The 25,123-nt window shown below is 37.2% G+C and overlaps 1 protein-coding gene across 4 annotated transcripts in view; it reads right to left on the bottom strand.

Moving 5' to 3' along the window:
- CDH8 (cadherin 8) overlaps positions 1 to 25,123 on the bottom strand; it is a 377,915-nt gene that overhangs the window by 3,111 nt on the left and 349,681 nt on the right. The gene's annotated exons all lie outside the window — the stretch shown is intronic.

Genomic DNA, 25,123 nt, shown 5'->3' with positions numbered 1-25,123 from the left:
AAATCGCAAGTAGACAGAGATGTAGACAGAGAGAGAGGGGGAAGCAGGCTCCTCACTGAGCAGAAAGCCTGAAGCAGGGCTCGATTCCAGGATTCTGGGATCATGACCTGAGTTGAGGCAGAGGCTTAACCCACTGAGCCACCCAGGTGCCCCAGAGAAACCTCTATATTAAGAGAGGGATTATAAAACAACATGGCATACAAAACTATGCATTTTGTTGATTCCCACAGGTCAGACCTAGAAAGAGTCATGCATGCCCTTGAGCATTTAAACTAAGATATAACAAAAGTCCCATTTACTGCCGATTGGAGGCGATAGGCCACATATATTAAAATTCTATAGAGAAGGCCTGTATATACAGGCCGTTATACAAATAAGAATAAAATGAGAAGTTATATGAAGTTATAAGAGGTAGATGTTATATTCTATGTGTATTAATTAATATGGAAAGATATATTGGTCATCGAGACAATACTTTAAGACATTTAAGCAATACTGAAGGGTGCATTTCAGTTCAAGGTAAAACTTCTCAGTGAGGAGAGACTGGACCCATACTAGCCCTATGGTTCTCAGAGTTTTGTCCCCAGAATAAATTTTTGTGGTCATTCATACCTAGTTCATGAACTGCAGTCATATTGTATAGATTAATTATTAATATTTTCTCATTTTGGTTAATGAAAGACATATCTATTCAAAATGGGAACATATTATCTTACTGATATTCTAGATAAACACAAACATAATACCGGTTAATGTGTATAATGTTATTTGAGCAAAAGGATTATTTCAGTTAGGATATTTTTTTCATATGTTGGCAAGTTTGTAGATCCTAGAAAACCTGGCTACCTCACTGCTGCATATTAAGCAGAGATTCCAAGCTATTGTCGTCCAATTCTTGGTCATCAGTATCCTCCAGCTTCTAGCACACTCAACTACATGAACAGATATTCCACTCAAATGACTTTAAATAAATGTTAAATTTTCTGTACCATGTAGTGCTATATCAAAATTTCAGGAAAAAAAATGATAGTCATTCCCCAAAATAGATGTATAAAATATATTTACTTTTGTTTGAGATACAAGTGAATCTGCAGTGCCTTGCTATTAAGCAAAGAGGAAAACACTCAGATGGTGTTAACATTATTTTTTTCTGAACTTCTTCTGGTTTTGCCTCATTATTTAGTAATTTGAAGAGTGAAAAGAGGTCTCTGCTAGAGGTACGCAGTAATGTACCAAATGATCCAGTTATCTTTATTTCCATGACCTAGAAGGAAATACCATGAAGCTAAAAACTGGAGAACATTATCTCACAACAGATAGAGAATATATAGCCATGTTTTATTTTCAGAAAGTGTGTGACAAGTTTGAGTACAGTTAATTAGTGCAAGGAACATTTGTGGATGATTTCGTATACTATAGTTCAGAACAGAAGATGGGAATTGTTCCTCAGGATGCAATTAATAAAATTACAACGAGTCTTTTGTCTTTTTGTGGCTGACATTATTTATATGGGAAACTATTTTTGCATATTCTCTCCTTAAAACAGTCTATAATGATAATTTAGAAACTGTGGCTGCGATATTGCTCATTGTCAAAGAAATCTGTTCTCTTTAGTGCTTAGAAAAGCATTAGTAGGGGGCACCTGGGTGGCTCAGTAGGTTGGGCATCTGCCTTTGGCTCAGGTAATAATCCCAGGTTCCTGGGATGGAGCCCCGCATCAGGCTCCCTGCTGGGCGGGAAGCTTGCTTTCCCTCTCCCACTCCCCCTGCCCATGTTCCTGCTCCCACTGTCTCCTTCTCACTGTCAAATAAATAAATGAAATCTTAAAAAAAAAAAAAAAAAGCATTGGTGAGTCTACCATTAAACTCATATTTTTACTATAGCTGGCATATGTGTATGTTCTTAACCTCCTACATACAGAAAATTATTGACTAAGTAGAAGAAGTCTGTGAGACATTTTTGCCAAATTTTACCTGCTACATTCAGGCAAGTCAATTCCCTCTATACCTAATCACTCCCCTTCCCCCTCTTAAAAAAAAATTGTTGACTGGTGTTTATATTTCTTATTTACTTACTTGAATTATTTTATTATACCACATGAAATTATTACTTTATACTGTAAATATACTGTATTTATACTGTTATTACTGTAAACATTTAAAAAACAAATACCAGCAGTTTTACACAGTTCAAATTCCCGTATTTGAAATACTTTTTATTCTATGTATTGCACATCTTCTATAAAGTTGGGAGTTGGTTTCTTTAAAACTTATGTTGCCTTCTTTTAACTTCATAAAAGTTTTAATTTAATATAGTCAATTTTGTCAATGTCTTTTAGATTAGTGTTTTTAGCCTTAGTTTTAAAATTGTGAATTACATAAAATATTTTTAAAATTTTATCTTCACATTTAGGTCATTGTAAGGAATTGGGTTTTTTTCTGTATTGGTAATTTTCCTAAGGTTATTTTTTGAGGAACTTACCCCTTACCCACTGCTCTTCAACACTCAGTGTCTCACAAATCAAATTTTTGTGTATCCTCATCTTTTAGGGGTTATTATGTTCCAAGGCTCTGTTTTTATAATCCCCCATCAAGATCATGCTTTTTTACATATGGAAACTTTATACTAAATTTTTATGTTTATGAGGTTATTCTCTCCATCATGTTCTTCTTCAAGAGTATCTTGGCTATTCTTATTCATTTGCTGATTTCTGATAAATAGAGAATCAGATTATCAAGTTCTATAGAAATCCCTCTAAAAACTTGAGTAGAAATTATATTAAAATATAATTCAATTTTGAGAGAATTGGCATCTTTATGATCTTTAGCATTCCATTTCAAAATGATAGTTTCCTTATTTCCTTTAATATATGTCAATATATTTTTTTTTTTTTAGCTACAAGAGAATTTCACATCTTTTGTTAGAATTATCATTGGCACTGTATTTTGTTGCTTTGATAATATTACCTTTTTAGTAGTGCAATTTCAAATCATTCTTGGTGGTGTATGAAGTGTAATTTTTTAAAAATAAACTTTTTTATTAAGATTTTATTTATTTATTTGACAGAGATCACAAGTAGGCAGAGAGTTAGGCAGAGAGAAAGGGGGGGGAGCAGTCTCTCCATTGAGCAGAGAGCCTGATGCGGGGCTCGATCCCAGGAGCCTGGGATCATGACCTCAACCGAAGGCAGAGGCTTTAACCCACTGAGCCACCCAGGTGCCCCTAAAGTGTAGTTGTTTTATGCATTAATTTTAATTCTAACAACCTTCTAAACCTTTCTTTTTACTTATAAAAATATGTTTCATCACAGAGTTCCACTTCAGCAAGACAATGTAAGGAGATCCACAGAACTGTTCCCTTGTGAAAATGCTGGAAACTGTACAAGGAAAACCATTTAACATCTCTAGAAATGGTCCTGGAGGCAAGCAGCAAATGAAGCACCATTTATCCAAGAGAATCTACCAAAGGTTGGTAAGAAGAGTGAAATCACGGTGTATGAAGCAGAAACCACTCTCCTTCCCTTCTCCCAGTTCTGTGAGTCAGAAATTCTACTATAAACTGGTTCAGTATAAAATTCTACTATAAACTGGTTCAGCCAAGAACACAGGGATCTCTCTTCCCTCAGCTAGCAGATAAAGGACTGTCTTGCCAGAAACTAGGACATGATGCAGTTTCATCCTACTCCTAGATATCTTTTGTTGAAACTAAATTTTGGGTGAGTGCAGCCAAGAGAGGGCTCTTTTCTTTCTCACAGCCTGTTCTTGTGCAGTAGAGGTTCTCCCTGGGCAGGGCTCCACTGGGAATATAGGGCCTCAGTTGCCCTTGCTCTGCCTGTAAGGCAGTGGTTACCTGCTGGAAGAGGCAAGGCAAAAAGACTTAAAGCTCCTGTCCCCCAGCACCAGGTGCTCATCATCTAAAACACTTCACCCAGAGAAACACATCATAGTTTGCAACTCACCTGTAGAGTCAGTGGCTTACAGTTTTGCAAGCAGAGGAGAGAGGATACAGCGATTGGGGGAGGAACCTATCTGGGCGGAACAAGTCTGCAACACTGACCCACAGAAATACACTATAAGGAGTGCAGACTTGATTGGATTAGTCTTTAGAGCAAGCTTGGCCCCAAAATTGAAAACAGAAATCATCTGGCAATTAGTGGAGCTTAACACCTGGGGCATGGTCAGGAAAAGAGACGTAGAAGACCCTGCTGAAACCACCAGGGTCATTCTAGGGTGACTGTGGGCATACCTAAAGCTGGGATCCCCTGAGGTGAAGTATCAATGACTTAATACTGCAGAGACAAAACAGACTTAATGAACATAATCCAGCCAGTCAATAAGCAAATAGCAATAATAAGCTCTGGGTGGGGAGCCAATAACCAGATTTGTTATAATAAATTATATAAAATGTCCAGTTTCCAACAAAGATTACTAGACATATGAAGAAACAGGAAACCCATATACCAGGGGGAAAAAAGACAAAAGAAACTATTCATGAAAGCAACCAGATACCAGATTAAACAGACTTCTAAGGGGCCATTATAAATGGGTTCAATAAACTAAAATAAATCACGATTGAAGAGAAAACAGAAAGATATGGTGATAATGTCACATCAAATAGAGAATCTCAATGGACAGAAATTATTTTTTAAAAGAGCACAATGGAAATTCTGGAGTTAAGAATCACTGAAATAAAATAAAATCACTGAAATAAAATGTTAATTAGAGTGGCTAAACAGTAGATTTGATTTGGCAAAAGAAAGCATCCGTGGACTTGAAGACAGATGGATAGAAAATATGCAGCCTGAAGAATGGAGAGAAAAAAATAATGAAGAAAAATGAACAGAGCCGAAGAAGAAAGTGGGACACTATTTAATGTGCCAACACATGTGAAGGAAAAATATCAGGAGAGAAAGAAAAGAAAAAAAAATCTGACAACTGCAGAAAAATTTTGAAAAAGAAGGTAAACACAAAGAGATTCACAAACAATGTATCATGGCTAAAAAAAAAAAAAAATGAAAGCCAAAGATGGGGACTTTAGAAGACTTTAAAGCTAGTTGAAACTGACTCATCACTTATAAAGGACCCCCCCCCCTCCAATAAGATTAACAACTGAAGTTTTATAGAAGTAATGGAAGCCAGAGGGACATGGGACAAACATATTCAAAGTGCTTAAAGCAAACACTTTCAACCAAGGATCATATATTCAACAAAGCTTTCTTTCCAAAACAAACAAAAAGAATATGAAATAGGGACTTTGAAAGTAAACAAAAGCTGAGAGAATCTGTCATCAGCAGACATGCCTTGTAAGAAACACTAAAGGAACTTCTTTTTGGACTGAAAGCAGATAACCCCAGATGGTAATTCAAATCCACATTAAAAATAAAGAGCATCAGGAAAAGTAATTTTGTCATTATGAAAGATAGAATACATAGTTTTCTTCTTAAGTATTTTTAAAAAGCAGTGTATAAAATGTTAAGTATGTAATATTTTCTTGAGGATATTATATCTAGAAATTAGAAAGTAATAGTTGGATATTCCGTTTCTCACTTTCAATAATGAATAAAACAACTAGGCAGAAATAAAGGAGATAGAAGACTTAAGAGATAGTGTAAACCAATTATATCAAGGAGATATCTATACAACACTGCTTTCACCAATAACAGAATAATATCCTTCTTAAGTACACAGGGAACATCTTGCATTGTAGATAATTTGTAAGACCGTAAAATAAACTTCAGTAAATTTAAAGGGATAATCATGCAAAATGTGTTTTCTGACCATAATGGAATTGGATGTGTGTAATAGAGATTTGGGAAACTCACAAATATGTAGAAATTAAACAGTGCTTTCTTTAATAACCATTGGGTCAAAGAGAGATCAAAAGGGAAATTAGAAAAATATTGTGAGACAATGCAAAAGAAAATAGAGCAAATCAAAATGCAAGGGATGCAGCTAAAGCAATGCTTAGAGGGAAAGTTACAGTCTTAAAATGCCTATATTAATTTTTTTTCTTATCGTACTATACTAACAACACTCTAACACAATTCTGAGCATAAGAAATTATGGCGACACCTGTACCTTGTTCTTGACTCCCAAAAAGAAAACAGCTTTGGACCTTGAACGTTAAGATGATTGATGGTGTTTATTGGAAGGCACTTTTTGTTATCATGTTTACTTTGCACTCTTTTTGTCTCCTTAGTTTTTTTCTTTTCTTTCTTTTTTTTTTTTCCTTTCCAGTGATGCAAAGGGGAAAGGCAGCTATATAAAGGACAGTTGTTCAGTGCCTCTAAACCTGGATTCAATTATACTATAGTATTATTTAAAAACCTTCCTTTCAGGAGTGCCTGGGTGGCTCAGTTGGTTGGGCATCTGCCTTTGACTCAGGTCATGATCCCAGGGTCCTGAAATGGAGCCCCACATCAGGCTCCCTGCTGGGCGGGAAGCCTGCTTTCCCTCTCCCACTCCTCTAGCTTGTGTTCCCTCTCTTGCTGTCTCTCTCTCTGTGTCAAATAAATACATAATTTTTTTAAAAAATAAAAAATAAAATAAAAAAATGAAAACCTTTTCAGTCCCTCATATTTTCATGCATTTCCACCTTCTGAGTCTTGCTTCTGCATTGCAACTGATTCTATCCTCATGGCTTCTGCTCCTGATTTTTGCACTTACTGCATTCACTTTTTCCTTTTGAGCTAACAGAAGAGCATATCCTGATAATGACTTACTGGAGAAAACACATTTTCTAAAACTGGAAAATCTATGAGGAAAAAAGAGTGATCACTGAAAGCCCATAGACATGTATGTCGTGATTTTTTAAATTTAAATCTCTTGAAATTGAGTTTATAAAAACAAGGTTTGGGAAGGGGAACAAGGGTGTTATGCCAAGATCTATTTAAGAAAAGTGTAGAACAGAAGCATTTGGCTTTCTGGAGGGAGGACCGATATCCAGGTGGAAAGCAATGTCTAGTTGCTGTCCCATCTCGTGCCTTTGTGCTGCATTGAGATGGTAGCAACGTATCTTAACCTTATCACCTGGTTGTCTGATAGTCTTAGTCAGTGAAATAGTCAAATATTTGTATTCTCTGTATTTCCTCCATTTAAGGATTTTCCCATTTTTCTCTTCCTCCTGGATGTTTTGCTTCTGAGCATTATGCCAAGGAGGATGAAGGACTCCGTTTCCAGAATCTTGCTTCATATTCCAAACCCATTTGTTTCTGCTTATGACTGAATGTTGATTTTGGTGGGGTGTTAAAGTGGACCAACAGCAGAGGCCTACTTCAAATGGCAGTATTCCCCAAATAGTTGTATCCCTGGGTTCCTTACTCCTTGGCTGAGTAAAACAAGGTCTATTCCAAATAAATAGTAAAATAGGGACCAGATAAATAGTAGGTGTATAGACTTGTTTAATTTCAGGCAGTACATTACATTATGCCATTATGCATGAAGTTCCTTTCAGATTCTAATAATAGATTCATGATAAATAAATATATTCACTTATATGCTCAGTTGTTGCCATTTCTTTCCTCCAGATTAGTTAGAGCTTTACTAAAAATTGTTAGAGACTTGGGACGCCTGGGTGGCTCAGTTGGTTAAGCAGCTGCCTTCGGCTCAGGTCATGATCCCAGCGTCCTGGGATCGAGTCCCACATCGGGCTCCTTGCTTGGCAGGGAGCCTGCTTCTCCCTCTGCCTCTGCCTGCCATTCTGTCTGCCTGTGCTCACTCTCTCCCCCTCTCTCTCTCTGATAAATAAATAAAAAAAAAAAAAAAAAAAAAAAAAAAAATTGTTAGAGACTGTATCAAAAACAGCCATCTTAAAATTAAGGTCTTAGAATTTTTATGCAATCATTTTGACCTTGTAGAGAGAATAGATAATACTCAGTAAAATGCATGTATTATCTCACTAAAGTCTAACCCCCTTGGGAGATTAGCCTTAGTCAAGGTTCTGTTCTCAGCCTTCAGCACAGGACTTGACACAGAGTGAAGATCTTCATAACAAACTTGGTCAGGTTGTTTTATCCACTTTTATTTGGAATGTTTCAGTTTTAAGGAAGTGATCAACTCACTGTACATTAGAAGCGTGCTAAGTCCATTAAGAATTTCTGTAATAGATTTTTTTCTTCCCATGTGATTTGCATGGTCTAGCCCCTGCCTCATTCTCCTGCTTCCTGTCCTACCAATCCTCTGTGTTCTAACCATCCTGGCATTTTATGAGTCAAGGATCTTCATCCCTCGGCACTTACATTACTCTTTCTTCTGCCTGATAATCTGTCTACTCTCCCTTAGCCTTAACTTGAATTAATATTTATGTCATTCTTTATGTCTGTGCTTAAATGCCTTTTTTTTTCTTTTTATGGATCATTTTCTTTACTAACTGCACCCAAGTTGCCCAGATAGATTTGTCATGCAATCTTTTTTTTTAAGATATTCATATTTATTTATTTATTTATTTACTCATTTATTTATCTGACGGAGGGAGAGATTGAGCACATGTAGATAGACGGCAGGCAGAGGGAGAAGGAGAAACAAGCTCCCTGCTGAGTAGGGACCCTGATATCCCAGGACCCTGGGATCATGACCTGAGTCAAAGGCAGATGCTTAACTGACTGAGCCACCCAGGTGCCCCAGACTTGTTATGCAATCTTATAAAAAAATATATATATTTTCATCAAAGCACTTATTACAAAAATGTAATATAGTAATAGGGATGTGATAGACCCTGGGGATGCAGACATAAACTGAGGAAATTCTAAGTAACAAATAACCAATTTAAGATGCATAATGGGTACTTAGCAAATATTTGTTAAGTGAATGAAAGACTAGGTAATCATTAGCCACATTTTGTGGGCCTTATATTTATTTCCTTTCATGTTATTTTGTCATAGGGAATTAGAGAACTGTATATGATTCAGAATAAGTCCATGAGAAGGTTCGGTTTTAGGCTGTTGGAAAGGATATATAGCCTGAGTCTATATGAAAATTTTAGAGAAATACTCATGGTTTTGAAGTCTTAATCTGGGCATAACTCTTATCACGTAACATGAACAATAAACTAAGAATGCTTAGATTCAAATAGAGATAACTGAGGGGAAGAGTTTCTGAAGTACCATCTCAGAAACCCAACATACATGAATCACCATCATGTTAAAGAGGTACGCACCAGAATTCCTTTTTACTGAGCTGAAATTGTATGACTTAGTCTTATACTCAGAGGGAGGTGCAAGTCTGAATTAGTATCTCCTATGGTTAGTTTCGCAGGAATGTCTTTTTGATTGTTAATATTCAGTCTTTGAATCATTTGGAGTTGGCAATCAAAAGACCTTCCTTCATGGAACACTGATACCCTTATAAGAAAAGTTTCCTTTTGTAAATAAACCAGTAAGTACTGTTACGGACTGAAGGATTAGGCTCCTGTCCCCACCTGCAATTGATATGTTGAATCCCTAACTTCCACTGTGGCTGTATCTAGAGACAGATCCTACAAGGAAGTAATTAAAGTTAAATGAGGTCATAGGGTGGGGCCTTGAATTATTACGCTTATTAGAAGAGACACAAGAGAGCTTCTCTTTCTTCACCTTTGCGTACACAGGAGGTCACGTGAGCACACAGCAAGGTGGTGGCCCCTACAAGCAGGCAGGCAGTGGAGGCTTCAGAATGAAACATACCTTGCCTGCACCTTGATCTTAGACTTCCCAACCTCCAGAACTGTGAGAAATAAATGTCTGTTGTTTAAGCCACCAGTCTGCTGTATTTGTTATATCAGCCTGAGCAGACTACAATAGTATCATAGTCCCTAATCAATTCCGAATGCATACTCCATGAAAAATAAAAAATACAAAGTCTATCTAAAGAGATAGACTGCGTCTACTTGGATCATTTCTTAACGTTATTTGTGTAATTTTTCCACAGTCGTAACTCATTTCCTTCCTTCCATTTATTTTCTCTGTATTTTTAGTAGAAAAAGAAAGGTCATTATTCTTGTTATTATTTAAATATCCCATGTTCTTTCTTCATTGTCCTGTTTCTTCCCCCCAGATAAAATAAAGCAGGCAAATTAAATTCTCTATTGTTTTTTACTGTAGTTCATCTGTTATTGTTGCCCTGGTGCAGAGATTTTATTTTGCCTAGCTCTCATCTATTAGAAATCATGGAGCTATGGTTTTTGTTTATTCTTTTACATGCAGGCAAAAGCAACAAGGAGCCAGAGTTAATGAAGGCATTCACCAGACAAATATTTATGACAAAAGGACTAGATGAAGAGAAGATCAGTAGATGTTGTATCTTTTTGAGCAATGTCTCCTGGCATTTGACTTGCAAATTCATTTCAAATTTTCTTGGTTAAGTAAAATGGAATGAAAATGGCAAGAAGGTTGAAACAAAGGGGGAACTGGCACTCTGTTCAGGAGGTTTGGACAAGAGATTTAATTAAGTTCTTATCATTGTGTTGTATCTGCTGTTTATTTCTAGAAACCTAACAAAGCAATAAAGATACCAAATCTACGGGCTTTCAGCAAATTAGATATAGATATATGTATATACAATACCTAATATCTAGGAGCATGAAGATCATACCATCTATATTTCATGTATACATTTTTACTCTAAACATTAAGTCTTGTTGGAAACAATCAGGCTGCAATGAATTAATAAAAACTAAGACTCTGTGAAGCCAATCTCCTCCAGTCCCATTATAACTTCCTACATAATTCATTGAAAGTGTACCAACATACTAAATCTGCAACAAGCAACTGAATATTCTGAACCACCTAATTAGATCATTTGTTACTCTTTTTTTTTGTCTCATTGGATTATCCATCATACCACCTGATGTCCATAATATCAATGTTTATCAAGTGTTAACTCATTATCAAATTTCCTAATATTTAATAATAAAGTCTATCTAGCCATAAAATACCAACCAAGGTTTACTTTGCCTTGAGGGGAAAAAAAAATCAGTGTGAATTCTTTTGGAAGTTCCTAGACTAACACCAAACCATGTTTGGTCAACAATCTATAAGTCTACGTAGAATGAATCAACACTTTTTTAACAGAAAAACTTACTCTGCTATAACCACACAATACTACAGTTCTATAAATATCTGCATGGTTTTCTTTTTGCAGAGGAAATGCACAGAGGCTGGGCTATGTTTGCAATTCATCAAGTAGCCTGTAAAAGTTAAGCATCTTCTAAAATTCTTTAAGAATCTACATGAACTATTTTTCAATTGTTAATATAAGTGGGAAACAAATTTAGATTATATGAAGATGGTGTTGAGTATAAGGGTCCAAATTGTGACCTCCAAAAAGACAGATCCAAGTCCTTTTTCTTTTTGCAATCTGTGAATGTTACCTTATTTGGAAAAGAGTCCTTACAGATAATGTAATTAAATGAAGTATCTTGAGACGAGGAGTTCATCTGGGATGACCTGGTGGGCACTAAGTTCAAAACATGTGTCCTTAGAAGAGCAAAGCAGAGGTTAATTTGACACAGAGCAAAGGAAACAGACATTGTATGATGTGACCACAGAGGCAGACATTGGTATGATGTAACCACAAGCCAACAGAGAAGCTGGAAAACCCAAAGAAGGATTCTCCTCTAGAGTCTCTGGAGGGAGTAGGGCCCCGTCAGTACATTGATTTTGGATTTCTGGCCTACAGAACTGTGAGAGAATATATCTCTGGTTGTTTTAAAACCTCCAGTTCCTGGTAACTTGTTATGGCAGCCTTAATAAACTAATAGAATTAGTAAATCTGATTGAATAGGATATACAGAAGCAGGGAAGGATATACTTATTCCCATTTTACATATGAGGAACAGTATTCTTGGAAGATGAAGTGACTTGCTCAAGGTTGCTCAGCCGGCACCTGAGAATTACAGCCAAATCCAAGGCTTATTGTGCACTTTGTCATCTTAACAAAAGTCACCTTGGAAAACAAGGAAATGAGCTCTAGGATGATGATATTAAAGCTCGAGGAGAAGATAAAAAAGAGAACCCGTGTGGAAGGAGGTTTTTCCATTCCATGACACCTTTATCAGAGACAAGGAGAATCTAAATGGTTGAGGCCACTGGCAGATGAAAATTTAGTGTTTTAGAAGGATCATAATGTGTTCAGCACAAAACCATATAGATCTAAACCCAATCCTGAGAGTCCACCTAACAGCACAGCATGGTATAGTGTAGTGCAATATAACCATGAATTAATTATTAGAAAATGATTATTTTTGGTGCCAGAGAGAAGCATAAGTATTACAAGGTCCAAATTTTATGCTCGATACAATCACACTGCCCAAGGTCTTCTGAGTTTGATTATTATTTCCCTGTACTCGATTTACATACTTGCTCTTACACAAAATGCTCCATGAAACTTATGCAGATCACTTAATGCTTAAATGAAAATTAGATTTATCTTACTCCAGGCACTGGGGAATTTTGAGGGAGGAAGACTTATATGACCTTCATTTCACTTCAGAAATACCTGCATTAACTAACCCTCAAAACCAAAAACATACCAAGAATCAGTTTCTATTTTGTTTGAATGGAAATTTTAAAGCTTTTATAAATATCAAAAGATTGGGGAAAGAATATTTTTATCTATTTGGATTTATGCAAAAGTGAAAAAAATACTTTTGGAGGGGGGTGGTGTGCAAGCTATTTAGGCAAGAAAAACGAAACAATACTAAGGCCCTTAGTGGAATTTCTTGTGAAGATTCCAGAAAACAATCTCATAATTGTTATAAAACCAGACTTTGGAAAGCTAGCATTGTCAAGAGAGATTTTTCCACCACATCTCTATTGATTGAGTAGATCTCTCTAAATATTTAAGAAACCGAGAGTCAGAGATTAATTGATTTTGCACTAGAGCTGATTAATTCATTTTGCACCGGAGCTGATAAATTTGTGCTCATTAACATACTTGATATATATGGTAGTTGGACCAGAGAGTAAGGCAGTTTTGGAATAGCAGTTTAAGTGAGGCACACATTGCATTTAAGCTATTGAAATCCTTTAATACAGTGAATGGAGAGCTGAAGATATTAGAGAAAGGAATTACCAACAGTAGTTTATCTAGTTAACCTCCTTTGATCTGAAAGAGGTCAAATATCCTCATCACTTTGTTAGATACCATCATCTCCCTAAATGTTTTGAATTTGCACATATGAAAATAAGACGTAAAGTGAAAGCCACCAAAAATGGTGCAAATCCATGTTCCCTTGCCATCACCCACGTCTCTGTCTTATTTCAGACCTACACTGGTAAATTCAGTGAATTCTGCCCTCACTTATTCAGTGCCTATTATCTCAAGATATCACTGTCAGATGCAAGTCTTCCTTGGCACCCAGCATGCCGCAATATAGTCAGATGTGTTGGTTTTCTGTCTTACCAATGGGATAATCCTTGGATGCAGAGATAGGGTCTTCTTTAATTAATGCAACATTTTGTTCATCATGTGTGACATTACAGAAGAAGTCTCCATGACAAGATGTTAACTAATCCTTGTTGAATGAGCAAACAGGTAGGTGACTAAGTTAAGTGGGGATGTGATTACTGATCTCAAGGAACTTCTGAACCAGAAGGGAGAGAAAGCATATACCTAGCCAAAATATCGGTCAGCTGGTGGCCCATCCTCTAACTGTGATCTCTGTCCTTCCATACCCTGTGGTCCACTGTGCCATCTGTACTTTGACTTATCCTTCTACCATCATAGATACAGATGTGAGGAAGCCTTAAGGAAGGAGGTGCCTGTGGGCTGGGATTATAGACAGAGCTTGTTTGTGAAAGACAGAAATATAAAGAATGACATTCCATCTTTTCCCTCCTCCTTATTTCTGTTTAGTAGCATTCTGCCCTCAGCCTTTTCATCTAACCTCTGTTAAAGGAAACCTATAGGCTCAAAATGGGGTCACTGTGTTAAAATCCCACATCAGCAAACCAAGACTTGATACCTAAGCGAAGTGCAGTTTCATCTGCCTCCCAACCCCCGCCCTGCCCCGTTCCCTACTCTGCCACCTTTTAACCAACCAACCTAGAGCTTTATGGTCAGCACCAGGAAGAGGTAGTCCATTTTTAGACACTTCTGTTCCCTTAGTATACGTAGCAATGCATTCTCTGCTTATAATTTCCTTTTTTCGGATCCTTCTCTGATTTTAAAAAAACTTTCTTTCCTGGAGTTCTCTGGAGCTCCTTTCTATTTGCTAGATGGGATGATGCTTGACTCATGAATCATCGAATAAAGCCAATTAGATCTTCATATTTCCTTAGTTAAATTTTTGTTATTTAACACCTCTTTATGAACTATTTGAATCTGGTTCACTAATCTGATTTCAAATAGCAGACAATATTTCTAAAAGTTTACCCTATGTCTCTTCTACTTACCTACTGGGCATATATACCTGGATGGTCAGTAACACAAATTCAATCTTTCAGTAATGGAACTAATAATATTTAACCTGTATCCCTCCCCATTCCCAAAAATCCCTTTCTTGGTTCTATTCCTGGCACCATCTTTATGGCTGTATGGTTTCATACATCTCTCCTTCACATCCAATAACCTCACTTCTTTCTTTTCCATGTAGGAAAGTTTTGGCCATCCTTCAGTAACTAGCTGGAAATTTATTACGTCATTTATGAAAGAGGCAGAAGAAACAGCCTCCTAACTCAGAGGTGTAATGGAGATTAAATTATAAAGAAATTATAATTAAAATTATAAAAGTAAATACAATGGTTTAATTGGTCCATTGAATAAGTACATGATAGACATCAGTGAAGGTGAATCACTTTGTAACAAGAGACTCAAATGCAAGCAGAACCTTGTGAAGTCCAAAATATATCTAAGCCTACAAAAATAGAATGCAATAAGAGAAACGTGGTCCCTGGTCTTTTATTTAAAAATAAGGTGTCTATTATCTACTAGGCACTGATATATCCGGTCCATCTTGACATTGCAGATTTTAAGCCATTTAATTATTAGCTTGTATCTGAGCAAAAATTCACACATACAGAAGCCAACTCTGAAATTCAGGCAATAATTTAGATACAGATATCTGACTGCATTAAATATTGCCTGTTCTTGGATTTTACCTTAAATCAACTGAATAAGAACTTCTGGGAATAGGCCCTGGACATCTGCATTTCAAATAAATTTTGTTTGCATAAAAATCTTCTGGGATGCCTGAAAGCCATTCTACTCTATTCCATTTCTTCCCTTAGGTGTTTGCAGTGGTTAATGGCTTGGCCCAAGCCCGTAGAGGCTCCACTGGGGAAGCTATTATGCTCTGGGTTCTGTAATCCAGCAGGGGTAGCAGCTGATAGCAATTTTCCTGCATAATTCCTCCTTTTCTGGCTTAGTGGTAAAATAGCTACTAAAGAAGGAGGGAAAGATGCAGGAAAATGTGGCATCCTACCGCGCGCTGGAGTCCAGTGTTTGTCCTTGAATCATTTTAAAGTTTAATATGTTATATTAAAACAGCTTGGCTAAACATATATCTTTGGGCAGAATTCTTAATACAGTGAAGGCATGAGGATGGAAGGCAGTTATGTAGATAAAATTATCATTCAAGCAGTGGTCACATTATCATTCCTCCCAGGTTGCTGAGAATGGCACGTGCTTTTGAATCTTAAAATCCACATTCTTTATAGTATTGGAAATAGTACTGTTTGGATCATACAGAAATGACTTTACATTAAAGGTCAAACTGATTTGCTTTTCCTCAAATTCACCCACATATTAACAGGTTAAAATATAGATGGAGAGAGCAGAAATAAAATGATTGAAGAAGAAGATACCTGTGTAGGTCACCCTTATGATTGAAATAGAAATCACATCAAACTCATTCAAACTCTTCTTATTGAAAATGTAATCTGATAAAATTCCCTATTGTTATACACTATAGAGAAATCTGAATACATTTTGAAGTCATGCATGATTTCATTTTAATACTTTCTTTTAAAATAAAAGGGAATATTTTTTTGATGAATCTTTTAAAATATTCTCAAGATGATATTTGATTTTCCAAGCTTGCCACCCCCCATCAACAGTGGTTACATAGTATTTTCTGGTAATGGACAGTGATATAAAGATCCCTACCACCAAATCCTCCACCTTTTGGAACTCTAAGAGGTGTTATTTCACAAGTAGAAGTTGAAGGGGATTTATTCCATTTTCAACATTCTGATTCCTGAATAACTTATCTTAGGTATAATTTCTTTAGGATGTATTATTTCAGAATCCTTCTGAATATCAGATAATATTCAGGCTCTGGAATCATTCCTAACTCTGTTTGCATCCCAATTTCATTCCTTACCCAGTGCGTTTTAAAATAATTTCTCCAAGGTCACAGCAAATACTCTTATTGTACCCAAAGTACTAATTAAGGAGCTGAGGGTCAGAAGGTCTTTGAGGAACAAATGTGTTTTTCCACCTACAGCATATTTTCAGGGTATGTCATGTGTAAGGTGTTCATAAACGTTAAAATAATAATAGTTTTTATTAATACATGTAAGACTATCAGTTACCTTAACCTTGAAATGAAGCAAAGATCTGTAATCTTTTCAGAATATCTAGATTTCATACTTTTATACTCTATAGCGAATTTCTACTTGAAAGCCTCAAAGTTGGAATATAAAGTAAAATATAAAATATAAAATAAAGGACTGAGAAGATATGTGTTAAGGAGGAAGGCTCTTCCAAGGACAACTTCCACTTAATTAGTATTAAAAAAAACAGTCATTGGGGCACCTGGGTGGCTCAGTCAGTTAAAGCCTCTGCCTTCAGCTCAGGTCATGATCCCAGGGTCCTAGGATTGAGCCCTGCATTGGACTCTCTGCTCAGCAGGAAGCCTGCTTCCCTTCCTCTTGCTCTGCCTGCCTCTCTGCCTACTTGTGATTTCTGTCAAATAAATAAATAAAATCTTTAAAACAAACAAACAAATACAAACCAAAAAAACAGTCATTGGTTTTGGCAGTTCAGATTTTGGCTTAAGACATTATCTCAATCACAGGCAGTGATTCATAGCTGCCTATATCACCTAAGAAAAAGCCAAGAACCACTAGGAAATTGCTACAGCTCTGAGCCAGATTCAGAAAATCCACTGATAATGGTTCCTAAAGAGAAGATTGTCCACTGAACATTTACATCTTATATCACCAGTGTCCAGTGCACACAGTAGGTGATGTTAAATTGCATTGCTTTCCTATTTTATCCTTAAGCCTTTTTAGCTCAAGATCATTAGTATCATTTGAAAGATATCTTTCTTTCTTTCTTTCTTTCTTTTTTTTTGTCTTGAGTACTCTTTCTTTCTTGTAGTATTTTCACATGTATGTGTCTCAACTGACTGGGAATACAAATATTCCAACAATTAAGGTGAAAATTTGAGAATTCTCTAAGAAGGTTTATCTGTGTCATTTTAGGATGCATTTTATCCATCAGTAGAGAGCTCACTTCATTAAAATAGTCTAGTTTATGCCAATTCTTTCTCCAACTGAATCAAGATTGTTCTAGGAAGAATACACGACTTCCCCCCACAACTTCCAAATAGAATGCTAGTTATATTATATATTTCTTTGATGGTGCTAGCCGTGCATTGCTATTTTTGTTCTTATTATTGATAAACCCCTGGCCCGACTTATCAAAAAGAAAAGAGAAAGGACCCAAATAAATAAAATCATGAATGAAAGAGGAGAGATCACAACTAACACCAAAGAAATACAAACTATTATAAGAACATACTATGAACAACTCTACGGCAATAAATTTGACAATTTGGAAGAAATGGATGCATTCCTAGAAACATATAAACTACCACAACTGAACCAGGAAGAAATAGAAAGCCTGAACAGACCCATAACCAGTAAGGAGATTGAAACAGTCATTAAAAATCTCCAAACAAACAAAAGCCCAGGGCCAGACGGCTTCCCGGGGGAATTCTACCAAACATTTAAAGAAGAACTAATTCCTATTCTCCTAAAACTGTTCCAAAAAATAGAAATGGAAGGAAAACTTCCAAACTCATTTTATGAGGCCAGCATCACCTTGATCCCAAAACCAGACAAGGATCCCACCAAAAAAGAGAGCTATAGACCAATATCCTTGATGAACACAGATGCGAAAATACTCAACAAAATACTAGCCAATAGGATTCAACAGTACATTAAAAAGATTATTCACCACGACCAAGTGGGATTTATTCCAGGGCTGCAAGGTTGGTTCAACATCCGCAAATCAGTCAATGTGATACAACACATCAATAAAAGAAAGAACAAGAACCATATGATACTCTCAATAGATGCTGAAAAAGCATTTGACAAAGTACAGCATCCCTTCCTGATCAAAACTCTTCAAAGTGTAGGGATAGAGGGCACATACCTCAATATCATCAAAGCCATCTATGAAAAACCCACCGCAAATATCATTCTCAATGGAGAAAAACTGAAAGCTTTTCCGCTAAGGTCAGGAACACGGCAGGGATGTCCATTATCACCACTGCTATTCAACATAGTACTAGAGGTCCTAGCCTCAGCAATCAGACAACAAAAGGAAATTAAAGGCATCCAAATCGGCAAAGAAGAAGTCAAATTATCACTCTTCCCAGATGTATATGATACTATATGTGGAAAACCCAAAAGACTCCACTCCAAAACTGCTAGAACTTATACAGGAATTCAGTAAAGTGTCAGGATATAAAATCAATGCACAGAAATCAGTTGCATTTCTCTACACCAACAGCAAGACAGAAGAAAGAGAAATTAAGGAGTCAATCCCATTTACAATTGCACCCAAAACCATAAGATACCTAGGAATAAACCTAACCAAAGAGGCACAGAATCTATACTCAGAAAACTATAAAGTACTCATGAAAGAAATTGAGGAAGACACAAAGAAATGGAAAAATGTTCCATGCTCCTGGATTGGAAGAATAAATATTGTGAAAATGTCTATGCTACCTAAAGCAATCTACACATTTAATGCAATTCCTATCAAAGTACCATCCATCTTTTTCAAAGAAATGGAACAAATAATTCTAAAATTTATATGGAACCAGAAAAGACCTCGAATAGCCAAAGGGATATTGAAAAAGAAAGCCAACGTTGGTGGCATCACAATTCCAGACTTCAAGCTCTATTACAAAGCTGTCATCATCAAGACAGCATGGTACTGGCACAAAAACAGACACATAGATCAATGGAACAGAATAGAGAGCCCAGAAATAGACCCTCAACTCTATGGTCAACTAATCTTCGACAAAGCAGGAAAGAATGTCCAATGGAAAAAAGACAGCCTCTTCAATAAATGGTGTTGGGAAAATTGGACAGCCACATGCAGAAAAATGAAATTGGGCCATTTCCTTACACCACACACAAAAATAGACTCAAAATGGATGAAGGACCTCAATGTGAGAAAGGAATCCATCAAAATCCTTGAGGAGAACACAGGCAGCAACCTCTTCGACCTCAGCCGCAGCAACATCTTCCTAGGAACATCGCCAAAGGCAAGGGAAGCAAGGGCAAAAATGAACTATTGGGATTTCATCAAGATCAAAAGCTTTTGCACAGCAAAGGAAACAGTTAACAAAACCAAAAGACAACTGACAGAATGGGAGAAGATATTTGCAAACGACATATCAGATAAAGGACTAGTGTCCAGAATCTATAAAGAACTTAGCAAACTCAACACCCAAAGAACAAATAATCCAATCAAGAAATGGGCAGAGGACATGAACAGACATTTCTGCAAAGAAGACATCCAGATGGCCAACAGACACATGAAAAAGTGCTCCATATCACTCGGCATCAGGAAATACAAATCAAAACCACAATGAGATATCACCTCACACCAGTCAGAATGGCTAAAATCAACAAGTCAGGAAATGACAGATGCTGGCGAGGATGTGGAGAAAGGGGAACCCTCCTACACTGTTGGTGGGAATGCAAGCTGGTGCAACCACTCTGGAAAACAGCATGGAGGTTCCTCAAAATGTTGAAAATAGAACTGCCCTATGACCCAGCAATTGCACTCCTAGGTATTTACCCTAAAGATTCAAACGAGGTGATCCAAAGGGGCACTTGCAGACGAATGTTTATAGCAGCAATGTCCACAATAGCCAAACTATGGAAAGAACCTAGATGTCCATCAACAGATGAATGGATCAAGAAGATGTGGTATATATACACAATGGAATACTATGCAGCCATCAAAAGAAATGAAATCTTGCCATTTGTGACAACATGGATGGAACTAGAGCATATCATGCTTAGTGAAATAAGTCAAGCAGAGAAAGACAACTATCATATGATCTCCCTGATATGAGGAAGTGGTGATGCAACATGGGGGCTTAAGTGGGTAGGAGAAGAATAAATGAAACAAGATGGGATTGGGAGGGAGACAAACTATAAGTGACTCTTAATCTCACAAAACAAACTGAGGGTTGCTGGGGGCAGGGGGTTTGGGAGAAGGGGGTGGGATTATGGACATTGGGGAGGGTATGTGCTTTGGTGAGTGCTGTGAAGTGTGTAAACCTGGTGATTCACAGACCTGTACCCCTGGGGATAAAAATATATGTTTATAAAAAAAATAAAAGAAAAAGAAAGAAACTGGGAGGACTGATTATATGGAATATATATTATATTTCAAAAAGCTACTTAAAATTTTGAAAATGAAAAATGATATTCTCACTTTTGTACTAGCATTCCCATAAGAGAGCCATATATATTATCCCTTTGAAGACTGGAAGAAGAGTTGCAAAGTCAGTCATGGCCCTAAGACCTATCCTATAGAATGTTCCTTTCAGCAACACTGTGCATGGATTGACACCTGATAATATTTGGCTCCTTAATTTAGGAGGATCCTATTGGAAACCTGGATGATTCTACCAGTAGGTGTAATGCCTTGTAAAACTATCAAAATCTTCAGTGAATTTCTGGGAAAATAATCTCCCCAAATAAAGAAGGATAAGCTCTTAAAATATTCCACATTTTTTAAAAAAAATTGATATTTACAAAATTCAGTAAGTAGGTTCTACTGTTTAACTTGCTCTTCTACAACAGGAAGGAGCTTATTCAGTTTGTTAGTTTGTTTGTTTATTTTTTAACTTGTGAAAAGGGAAATCTAAGCCAATCTTCTGAAAAGAGTTACAGCATTTTCCCTTTACCAGAAGCCATTTAAGACCAAAAACAATTTCTGTGGACATTTAACAGCTCATTAATTTTTAGTGATCAGAAGCAATTGAGAGTTTATTAGGAAAAAATGGTAACTTTATTTTATTTTTTAATTCGAGTTGGAAAATATTAAAAATCTGAGGATAACTGAAACGGTTTCCAAAAGACTCCCAAGAGTTGTCATATGCTGATTTTCTGCTAATTGCTCTGCATTCTTACTTTTAAACAGGATTTTCCCAAGATCTCAATACCCACCCCAGCATGTGGAAGCAATACTTAAATTCTTGTGTTGCTTTTGTTACCATGTTTTTACAGCTGAATCTTTTTGAGGTCTTCAAAATTTCCTCTTACAATATCTCCAATTAAATCTTGCAGTTCATTACAATCACAGTGTTTTTCCTTGATTACTCTTCTCCTTTCCCCACAACCCTTATTTAAAGACAAAGGCATTGAAGGGAAAATACGACAGATGTGTTTTTGATGTATACTTGTTTCACTGTAAATTCTTGTTCTTGCCCTATAAGCCAAGAGAACATCTCTAATGATCTTACTTAACTTTTGGAACAATGACTGCCCATCCATTTACGGGCTGAAATGGGTGGCTTGCTAGTGATAATTCAAAGTGGAAAATAAGTTGGGTACCTGGGTGGCTCTGTTAGTTAACCGTCTGCCTTGGGCTCAGGTCATGATTCCAGGGTCCTAGGATCAAGCCCCACATCAGGCTCCCTGCTCAGCAGGAAACCCCCTTCTCCCTCTCCCAATCCCCCTACTTGTGTTGCCTCTCTTGCTCTCTCTTTCTTTGTCAAAGAAATAAATAAAATCTTAAAAAAAAAAAAAAGAGTAAGTTAACATTTCCCACTAATAGCAAGTTCCACATTGAGTTATTCCATCTACATACAGTATACAAAAAGTTAGTACATTAAAAAAGAGCCTATACATAATATATTAAAATGTGGACAAATGCTATCATATCTGGGACTTGCTTCAAAGAAACAGAAGTGGGGAAAGTGGTAAGAAAATAAGTGAAGTAAGCCCGGGCATGAGGTGACAGTTGTTAAAATTTAAGACATGCGTGTATGGAGTTTAGTAAGAGGGTTTGTCTACTTTTATGTACTTTGGTAGTTTCCATAGTGAAACATTGAAAAATAACCTAGGTATTTTCTAATTACGTCTTTGCTTTTCATTAGCTTTGTGGACTTAGGGGAGGTGTTCTACGTCCTGGAAATTCTGTTCTCTTACTTGAATGATGGAATACTCACATAACCTATAGGACTAATAGCAGTACCAGATTTAGTACTATATATGCAAAAAATAGAGTACAGCACAAAACCTGAAGTCAGTAAATGGTACCCATGATTTAATTCATGGACCTTTCAAAGGTCCATTTATAATTTCAAATGAGAAGCAGTTGACATAATGTGTGTTCATCCCCAAAGACAGTGTCACACTGATAATCACTGACCTATAATTTGGATTTCCATCTCTGGCATGCTTCACTCAGCCACAATCAAAGATTGTCTGACCAAAATTGATAAAGACGTAAGGGCCCTTGGAAGATATACTAATTGAGTTCTTTAAAAGTATTAAAGGTTGAAGGATCTCCTTCATTCTAGGGGATCATTAAGGATTTTTTCAGAGGTGATGACCTGAATATTTTTCATCCTAAAGTGCATTGCATCTGTTCATATCTTAGTCTGGTTCATGGTCAAAAACTTCCAGCTGTCCTCCCATGAAGGGTCTTATAGACAGAAAAATTTTGAGATCAAGTTAATCTTCCTGCTGCAAAGCTGCAGAAAAGCCAATGAAATACAAAGCAAAGTGATCTTTGAGGATACTGTCCCTTCAGAATGAGATCACCACAACAATGTTGGTGTTCAACAGAAATGGTTTGTGTCATCGTGGAATCGTGTCTTCTCTATTGTGTTTCCCTCCTACTTTTCCACAAATACATTGGATTTTGTAGATTTGGCATGAATGGAAATGCCGTGAGAGTAAGCAGTAACACCTGCTTCAAAACTTGAGATCAAATTGAATGTCCTTGCCTTTCTGGGGTTAGAAGACCAGGTGGAATCATGGAACTCAAATCAGTAATGGATTACTGCAATGTGATGATACAGTGTATGTACACCTCAATGTTGCTAAATCTTGGGTCATTCACTCTCATCCATTTGCTAGTATCTATTGTAAACAACTCTGGAAAGTCTTTTCCATGGACTGGACATTACAGATCGAGAAAAAGATTCAGATGCCTTCATGGAGTTTCTAATCTAGCAGCAGATGCAGTGAAACAGCAACAATAGTGACATGCAGAAATCACACAGATTTCTTACATTATAATTGTGCCACATGCTGGGTAATAAGGGAACCAAGTTGCATTGAGGGGCTCTCACAAGAGGTCTTAGAACCGATCTGAAGCCTAATGCATCACTCCGACCGTGCCAGTTATCTGACTGCTTTGTACTCAGATTCATTTCCTGACTGTCAGTTGCTTTGCTCTGTGCTGAGAGAGGTGCTGACCCAAGAGCTCCTGTGTCACCCAGAGTGGGCTGGGTTCAACCAATGGGAGATAGTGGCTGGAGATTAGAGAGCTGGAGAAAAGGACTCTAAGTTATCCATCCCCTTTCTTGTCTACCTCAAGGTGGGCATTTGTAGTAGCAGCTGACCTTCCTCAGTGGTTTCAGTCTCCCCTCCCTTCCCTTGGCTTCCTTTGTGATTCTACCTTTTCTAGTAAACTCTGAGTTCCAATAATTTTGCATCTTCCCTTTGTCTCTCTTTGTTGGGGTTGTAGTAACTTCCTTCTGTTGCCAATCTTCAGGTTGTCCCCCTGTCTCCTGTTTGGCTTCTCAGTGTCTAAACTCATCTCTGTCATCATTGCCTTGTGTTAAATTTCCTATTTTAAATACCCAGAATGATTTCTGTTACTTTGGTAAATAGTTAATACACAGATTTGAATTGGGAACAGAGGGAATTTGAAAGCCAAGGGTTTGTTTTCTCTGGGTCCTATCTGGAAAAAACCACCACCAACAAAAATGAACACCAACAAACTACAACTTTTATCCAACTTAGTTTGGAGAACAAAACTGGATGCAAGCGCTTGGCCAGTGAGTTATCACATAAGGTGAAAATTGCTATGGAGAAAAATAAAGCAGGTTTGGGGAACTGAGGAGGAGAGTGGAGAAAACAGCATGGAGGTTCTTCAAAATGTTGAAAATAGAACTGCCCTATGACCCAGCAATTGCACTCCTGGGTATTTACCCTAAAGATACAAACGTAGTGATCCGAAGGGGCACGTGCACCCGAATGTTTATAGCAGCAATGTCCACAATAGCCAAACTATGGAAAGAACCTAGATATCCATCAACAGATGAATGGATCAAGAAGATGTGGTATATATACACAATGGAATACTATGCGGCCATCAAAAGCAATGAAATCTTGCCATTTGTGACAACATGGATGGAACTAGAGCGTATCATGCTTAGCGAAATAAGTCAAGCAGAGAAAGACAACTATCATATGATCTCCCTGATATGAGGAAGTGGTGATGCAACATGGGGGCTTAAGTGGGTAGGAGAAGAAGAAATGAAACAAGATGGGATTGGGAGGGAGACAAACCATAAGTGGCTCTTAATCTCACAAAACAAATTGAGGGTTGCTGGGGGGAGGGGGGTTGGGAGAAGGGGGGTTGGATTATGGACATTGGGGAGGGTATGTGCTTTGGTGAGTGCTGTGAAGTGTGTAAACCTGGTGATTCACAGACCTGTACCCCTGGGGATAAAAATATATGTTATAAAAAATAAAAAATTTTAAAAAAGTGTGCTCAGTAAAGACAACACTGGAGTAGATTGGAGGCAGCTGGTGAGGGAGTCCATCATGGGATATCTGGGCTGGGGGAGGGGTGAGGAGTGTGTCAAGAGGGGACAGTAAATTCAGTGACTGTCCGGCAGGCGTGCCTGTGATGAGTTTCGTGAGTACATG

Source organism: Mustela lutreola, chromosome 16 (assembly GCF_030435805.1).
Source record: "Mustela lutreola isolate mMusLut2 chromosome 16, mMusLut2.pri, whole genome shotgun sequence".
Lineage (NCBI taxonomy): Eukaryota > Metazoa > Chordata > Mammalia > Carnivora > Mustelidae > Mustela > Mustela lutreola.
The sequence above is the reverse complement of the archived record's forward strand: the minus strand, read 5'-3'. Positions and strand labels throughout refer to the sequence as shown.